General features: G+C 54.1%; 1 protein-coding gene across 1 annotated transcript in view; it reads right to left on the bottom strand.

Moving 5' to 3' along the window:
- The window catches only part of CACNA1E (calcium channel, voltage-dependent, R type, alpha 1E subunit), a 189671-nt gene that overhangs the window by 9219 nt on the left and 172195 nt on the right, over positions 1 to 8257 (bottom strand). The window lies entirely within an intron of this gene.

Below are 8257 nucleotides of genomic sequence, written 5' to 3'. Positions count from 1 at the left end.
TTCCACCCCAGGACACCGGCTCACTGCCTTCCAGGGCTCCTCCTGCACCCCAGGAATGGCCCCTGAGCCCCCCTCCCCACGGCACCTCCCGGCACTTTTGGGAAGACACACCTGATGCATCAGGGGGAATGCTCAGCAAGGGGAGAGGGGGCTCAGGTTTCCCTTCCTGGGGGATTTGGCTTTCCAGCTCTCAACCCTTCCCACCTGGGGCAGGGGAGAGGAGGGTCCCTAACCTTCAGGGACTTCAGATCGGCTGGATTCCTCTAGCATGCTACATCCTGGCGCTCCCTTTTTGCGTCTTTGATAGATGAAGTTTGCCAGCACATGCACAGGGTCCAAATTATCCAAGGGTGAGGAAGGGAAGGAGGGGTAGAAGAAGTGCAGAAGGAAAGAGAAAAGGGCAACCAAGGCAGGTTAGACACGCCATGCTCCTTCCCCACCCTGGGCAGGCGGGGTGCAAACCGAAGTGACCAGATCCACTTTCCAGAGAGTATATTTTGCTTTGTGAATACCTTGGGTCATCCCTTCCCTGCCCGTTTCTTTTCACCCGGCTTCTCATGTCCTTTCCCTGCCTTCAAGCCTCCTATTTTTTCCTGGAAAAGTGTGACGGTGGATGTATGGTATGCGTGAACTACCACGTGAGAGCTGGAGAAGGTGGCAGCACGTTTGCAAGCGTGCAGAAATCCCTCCTTTGCCAGCCCTGAACGCCGTGGCCAAGAAAAGCTTCAGTTTGCTCCACACTTTGTAGCTCCAGCTCTTGTCCTATCAGCTGCTGCCCTCAGCAAAGCCATGTAGCTCCCACCCCACGTTCTTCAGGTCTTCCCGTGCTCCTGCTCCATGCCTATGCAGCCAGGAGCATGCTGTGCCTGTGCCAACTGCTGGCCACCACCCCAGGAGGAAGAAGGGGGTAAAACTCAGAGACACCTTTTGAAGGCATCTGGCTTTGCCTTGCACAAGCCACCTATGGAATAGCTCATGCTGATGTGCCTGTCTTCTGCACTTCAGAGCTGCTCCTACAGGATATGTCCTTGCTGCCCACCTGTTTTGCATCTCCATGGGCTTTAGCCCCTGTTTTTGCACTGGCCGGGACAAGGATGGTTCCGGGCCCACAGGATGAGCTTGGGTCACTGAGCTCCTAAGGACATCTCACTCTCCTAACTGTGCTACAGGGTTGCTCCTCACCTCATCTTCCCTAACCCTCCCGCTTCCACACTATTGCTGATCCTCTCCCTTTTCTTTCACTGGGGTCTTCCACCCCAGAGCTTCTTGAGCTTGCGAGTGACCGCAGCAGCATCACTTGTGTGGGCAGTGAAGACCAGCCAGCGTGGCCAGGGCTCTTCTGAGCAAACCATGCTCCCCAGGAGTGAGCTAAACACGCGTTGGATGCCCCAACGCCTCCCCAGCTTCCCCCAGCCCCAACCTCCCACAGCTCCCTTGAGCCCCAGCTCCTGCTCAGCTCTAGCCCCCGTAGAAGGAAGGGTTGATCTACCTTATAGGCCACCTTGGAAGGACATCTCTTGCCGAGGCCTAGCGGTGGTGACATAAGAGTCAGCATTTCATACATCTCAGTGTAATGGATTCGGCCACTGCTCATGAAGGGGGAAGGGGAGGGAGGGAGATGCAGAGAGAGAGAGGAGGCATTCCCAGAGAGCGGAAAAAAACGTACAAACAAAAATAGTACAGGAAAACAGGAGAGAAAAAACAAACGGACAAACAGGAAAAGAACAGGAAACCCGTTAATCAAGGCAAATCATACATGAGAGACTGTCCTGATGTGGATTTATAGCACTGCTCACACAGACCCAGGAATGCTGGCAGAAAGCAACTCACCCCTCCTCCTCTCTGCTGCTGGCCTCAAGCGCCTGCCTCGCTAGCAGTCTGGGAAGTCCTCCTCCGGTCTCAACCCCTTTCCTAAAGCCCTCCAGCAGCCCCCAACTTGTCCCACAGGTTCCAGGGCTGTGTGCGAGTGGTATAAATCAGATACACGGCACTCAAGCCATGGGTTATTGGAGTTAAGGGGTGCTTTGCACCACAGTGCTGTTGTGGCCTCCGTAGCGTCTTCCCTCCTGGGGCGGGGGGGGGACCTGGGTATTTGCTTTGCACGGCCACCTAACCCATAGCCAGAAGGCTGTGTATCCCCAGCTCATTAAGGTCTATGCAATTGGGAGGCAGCATCTTGCATAGAAGGCAGTGGGCCAGGGTCACTTGTCAAAGGAAGATGCCCAGTTGCTTCCGTCTGGCTCTGCGGATGGACCACTTCCCCACCATGCACCAGTGCAAAAAAACGGCATGCTGAAATCGGCTGAAAAAACAAAACCGGGAGGAAAAGTTGTACATGCCATGCTCCCGCCCTGGCTCTCTCCCACATGCGGCTGCAAGTTCCACCAGGTTGGAGTTTAAAGAGTCTCAGCAGAGGCAGCTGTTTGGGCCTTCCAACATTGGGGTTCGTTTGGGTTTCCCAAGGGAGGCAAGCTAGGACGGACCCCCCACCTCGCGCTCCTCGGCTCCATGAGGACCTGCCTGGGATTGCTGCAGTGAGGGATGCTACCAAAAAACAGGCCACTTGATGACACCTTGAGCCCTCTGCCAGGCTGAGATATTTGGGCTGTGTCTCCCTCTCTCTGCACATCCAGGAGGCTGCTCAAGTACATTTCCCAGGGATCCTGGGCTCAGCTACCTCTTCTTCCCCTCGTGCCAGGCTTCTGTCCTGCTCTGCAACGTTCAGGGCGATTAATGGGCAAGGGCAACCTCACATCAGCAAAAGCATTGACCCTTACAGCTGGGCTGGGAGGATGCTGCTGGAGAGGAACCTATCTCAGGCAGGGTGGCCTGGAAGAGAGGTCACTGCTGAAAAATTAAGGACTCCCTTTGGTATCCTGGCCTTTTCCCAACCCATGTGCTCAGAGCAGCATGGAACGGGGAGAAGAAGATAACTCCTCTTCTAAGGGTATACCACTGGTTGGGAAGCAGACCCCTGGCCAAAGAGGTCCTCCCAGAGATAGGTCCTGACATTTCAGATGTGAACTAGAGATGGTGACGACCCGCAATGGGAGCTGTTTGGAGTGCAAGGCACAGAACAGGCTGGGCAAGCCATCCCCTTTGAGACCTGAATGGGTTGGAAAGAGGATTGATAACAGCTCTGGAGACTATTCAGTGGGATGATCAAGAGGAAATATCCAGGTCCAGGAGTCCGTAAGCAGCATCTTGGCAGAGCACTGACTCGAGATGTCTGAAGGGGAGAAGATGACTTCAAAATTTACATGCTCAACAACTTTGTATAAAAAAGAAGCAAGACAGTGATCTTCCACCCATCCTTCCTGGCGGGGGGAATTTTAGCACACCCAGCACCCTTCAGAGCCTGTCTTTTGTACTGAGATTCTCTGCACAGTGAAGGAGGAATGGATTCCTTTGAAAGGAAGAGTTCACATCAGTAAGCAAGAAGGACTATGTGAGAACTGTGCTATTCTCACAGACAGGCTGTGCACTTTGCTGTTCCTCAGAGCAGAGATCTTAAAGCATTTTGAGCAGCACAGCAGTTTCCAGAAACCATATCCCCATGGACAGAAGCACAGGAAAGCACACTCAATGACATCCATCTGAACAGGATGGTTCCCAAGAGCTGGACCCAGCACAGGCACATCCTTGATGGGAGAGTTGGCCATCTGTCCTGTGTCTGGAGAGAGATGTGCCCTGTGGCTATGGCACAGGGTGGCCTGTAAAACTGCCAGGCAGTAATGGCTCGCTCCTGGTGCTCTGAGAGAACCCTGCGAGAGATGGAGGAGGAAATCTGGGGGACATCTGTCCTCATGTGGTTGGGAAATAAGTGCTGTGCCTTACCAGGCTCTTAGAAACAGAGCACCATAACAGCAAGCGACGTGAGAATAGATTTAGGAATAAGAGGTGACCACAGGGACATAAAATGAATGTCAGTGGAGCATGCGCCTGACCCATGACCATCTCTAGGGCTACTTCTAGGGGGCAAAGATAATGCCCACTTCCTTGGCTCATTTTTGCATGATTGCTAGAAGCAGATGGGTTGAAGAAAGGCAGAGAAAGCCCCAAGGAGTAGAGCTGGCTGTAAGGATGCAGCCCCAGCAAGATGTGATTACAAGACCTGCTCTCCCCAGCATAAGGACAGAACTTGCTAGACTTACACAAGAAGTCTTCCTGCATCAATGCCCCCTTGTTATCCCACCTGTGGATGGCTTAGCAAGTATGCTTCCATACCAAGCTGCACCCCTATGCAGCATCCTCAACTTGCCCAAGCACCATCTCTTCTAGAGAAGGCTGTCCACCACTCCATAAACACGTTGGAATGCTTGTTTCTGCAAGTCATCGTTGTCGCATTGCCTGGCAGGAGAGGGGTGTGGGCTCCAGAAAGGTGAACTTGCACAGAGTGATGTGCAGGTTAGGCTCACCAAGCTGAAAGATTAGCAAGTTGGGTTGGAATTTGGGATCTGGACCACGGTGGCAACATGAAACAACCACGTGGGCTTTCTTTCTTCATCAGTTGCCTTTTGGGAATTGTGCCAGGACAGCAGGAATCCCTGAAAATCTCTTATGTCCTTGAAATAGCCCAGGCATAGGGAGGAGGAGACGGAGGTAGGACAAGGAAGAGATGGGTATGGTCTCCCTCACACAACAGCAGAAACTGGTCTCACTCCCTCTCCCTCCCCCTGAGTCTATCCACCTTCACTGCTCTGTCCATCCCACAGAGTCAGCAGAAAGCCCAGAATGCTGCAGAGCTCCCTCTTCCCAGGAGACATTACAGGCACCCTTCTGAGCACCAGGTGATCCAGCTTAGAAGAGCAGTGTTTCCCAGTGAAGCTCTGATGTCAATCAAGAAAGATTAGAAATTCCTCCTAAAGGAGGACTGCAGGGACTTGAGCAAGTGTCCTCAGCAAAGCCGCCATCCTTTGCCAACAGAGAAGAGTCAAAAGATTGCAATGAGCCCCTCCTTGAACAAATGAGCCATCTGAGATTCTTGCAAGAAATCTCCTATCCCTAAATATCTTTTCATAAATACAATGGCCAAGCATCCAAGACCTCGTCTTGCTTGCTCTGCCTTACTTCTGGTGGTTTACTTCAAGATTTCAAATGTGTGCATCATCCCCATAAGCAGCTGTGGAGGGTGACAGGCCCGTTCCAGGGATGCTGGCTGGAAGAAACATTTCTGATGTGGTGAGAAGGACATGGTGACTACACCATGCTGCACCAAGGAACCCTCTTCCTTTGCAAGGACTGGGGGTGTCTGAGCTTCCCTCATACACCTCCTCAGATCCTGTGAGGGATGCAGATGGAAGAACAATCTCTGTGGTTCATCCTTTCATGCCATGGACACAGACATAGGCATCATGGCACTTTGGAGAAGGCGGCAGGCACAGGATTTTGATCAATTGTCAACAGAAAATAAAATAAAATTTTTAAAAAGTGCAAGCCAGAGAGGCACAAGGAGGCCAAATCGTTGCTGTGGACTCATGGCCAGCAGCTGGGAGCTTGGCTCAAGCTGAAGAAGAGGAGCTTTTGAGCTCCATAGATGTGCACAGTTGCCACCACCTCCCAAGAAGATCTGGCAAGCTAAGGGAAAGACTAGCAAGAGTCCTGCTCCCCAGGGATGTTGTTGTATGTCCTCCAAGTGCCTTACTTGAGGAAGAGTCTGTTGGTGTCCGCCAGGGAGAAGGGTCACCCTGGCCTCCTCATCCTCCCTCCAGTCCTCACTCTCCAAAACAACAGCAAAGTCCCCAGCATCCTCCTACCTTTGCTCCCCACTTTCTTCTCCAGGAACAAACCACATCTAAGTACTCAAAAAACCTCCTGCTCCCATGTGAGGTCACTCTGAGACACAGGGACGGTGACACTTGGCCCAGGAACCTTTATGGGGCTCTCTGCACTGATGGTGGCTGGGGCAGGGGGTTGGCTGGAGGACGCAATTTGTCAAAACCCACCCCAGGAGGCTCTGAGCCCCCCCTGGCCCTACTCATGCTTCCCCTTGAGGGGGACAGCTGCTGGCTCTGGGAGGCCGTGGACCTCTTTAAACTCAAAAGGAAAGCAACGTCAGGGTTCCCTCAGGAGGCGCGGTGGTGGTGGAGCGGGGTGGGAAGGAGGGGTGGATGGTGCGTCCCGTGGCCAGGTTGTGGCGGAGGACTGGGAGGCAAACCTTGCACGCCACCCTGTAGGGGCAGTTCTCTCCTAGGCCCAGAGGAGGCGAGATCACCCGAACTAATTTGTACATATCCTTATACGAGATCCTGCCGCTGCAAAGGAAGCACAGGTGGGTTAATAGGACACTGAGAGAGTGGAGGGGAGGATGGAGAGCTTAACCGGGGGATGCCGGGGCCATCCGTGGGGCAAGACCCCCGGGGGTGCATGGCTCTTCTCCTTCTGTCTCTGTCAGACCCAGAGAGGTGAAAGCTGTGAGCATCAGCTACTGCCTTCTCCTCCGTGAGTCAGCTCATACCTCCTCACACTGACCCATCTTGACCCTGCAGAAGGACAGTTTTGGTGGTGAACACCAGCCCATCACCCTTTCTCATCGTGCCCCTGGCCGCCTATGCCTGGTGGGAGAGGGCTGGGATTTTAGATGGGGTGAGCCTGCAGCTTGGTTGGATTCTAGCCATCACGAGCCCTTCTGATGGAGTTCTCACACCACCAGAGAGCCTGCCCTCACACGGCCAACTCTCTGGTCCTCACAAGGTCCCAGGGAGCTTGGCAGCTGAGTCACTTGTATCTCCAATGTCTGGCGAACCTGAGATGGCGAGAGATAATGTGACCAGCTGGTGACCGGTGGCTGTGGCACTAGCACCTAGGTCTCTCATGGTCCAGTCCTGCGCTCCGACCACCAGACCACACTCTGCCGAGGGTACACATTATTAGAAGCAAACTCGCCCATACACACACCACTTCTTGCCCACAGAAGCACATCTCCCCAGGCCCGGGCACAGTCATTGCAGGAAACAGCCCGTATCCCTCCTGCACCGGCTGAAATAAGAAAGCAGTCGAGGCAGAGAGCTGGCAGGAGAGGGTGTAGGGGCCGTTGAATGCTGAGCTCCCCGCTCCACTCCAGACCAGAGCCCTTTGGGAAGTGGGACCGTGTGGGGTGGAAGTGCTGAGGTGCAGCATGCTGCAGCCTCCTGGGCATCCTCAGACAAGCTTGAAGGGAAACCACATGAGAAAGCAAAGACCAGCGTTACCATCCTACCCGGCGCCTTTGCCTTTGGTTTCTCCTTGCTCTTCTCCCATCCCCTCTCCATCACAGGCCAGAGCTAACCCAACCATCTGGGCAAAACTCATCCCTGAGCCCCCCCTGGTGCTGGATGGTCTCCCCATGAGACCTTCATGTGATGGTCCCGGTGTCAGGATGCAGAACTGCTGCCCCACTCAGGTGGTGGGACCCGTTCAGATGTACTCACCCGTTCCTCACCCAGCAACCGAGGCCAGGGCTGCCCCCATGGGCCCAACACCACCGGCTCCTGCGCACATCCCCTAACCACTGGTTACATATCATGACGAAAGAGCAGGGCTTGCTCAGAATCAGAGGGGTACATGGCATCGACAGGACAGTTCAGGCATACTTTTTCAGTGATTGTCCTGGAGACCCAGGCCACCAACATTGGGGACGAGAGTCAATGAAGCATCTGGTGTGAAGAAATCCTTCCCAAAAACCATGGGTGAGAAGCCCCACACCAAGCAGCTGGATGTTTCACTGCTCTCACCTCCTCTCCCTTCTCTAGTTGTCCATCAGGACATCTACTCACCCGTACTGACCTCTCCCCCTTGCACAAGGCACAGTTGCCCATGGGGATCTTGCACAGCAACAAGAGTGCTGGAGGAGGCCACACAGGGAGGAACCTGGCCAGCACTGAGCTGCACAGGGTTGGACAGAAACGGTGAAGGAAACTGTGCCAGGAGCTGATGATATTAGGCATTAAAAAATATCTTGTCTGGAGCTGGTCTCTTGAGGGGTAGGACATTAGCAGTGGAGGTGAAGAGTCTCCAAAGGGAGCGCGTGTGGCTCTCAAGGGCTCTTGAACTAAGATCGCCCACGCTCCCTGGCACAACGGTGGTGGGTCATGGCTCCAGAGAGGCTGTCAATGGGCTGGGGGAGGGAAGAAGGGGCCACATGAGATGCCCTTGTAGTGCTGGGGATGAGTGGAGGACAAACATGCTCCCAGAGGTGCCGTGTGCTCCACACTGCCCTGGGGATACTCCAGACCACCCCACGAGGAGCGGTGGAGACCAGCTCCTCTGCAGCAGCAGC

Source organism: Calidris pugnax, unplaced genomic scaffold (genome assembly GCF_001431845.1).
Source record: "Calidris pugnax isolate Ruff unplaced genomic scaffold, ASM143184v1 scaffold63, whole genome shotgun sequence".
Classification (NCBI taxonomy): Eukaryota; Metazoa; Chordata; class Aves; order Charadriiformes; family Scolopacidae; genus Calidris; species Calidris pugnax.
The sequence above is the reverse complement of the archived record's forward strand: the minus strand, read 5'-3'. Positions and strand labels throughout refer to the sequence as shown.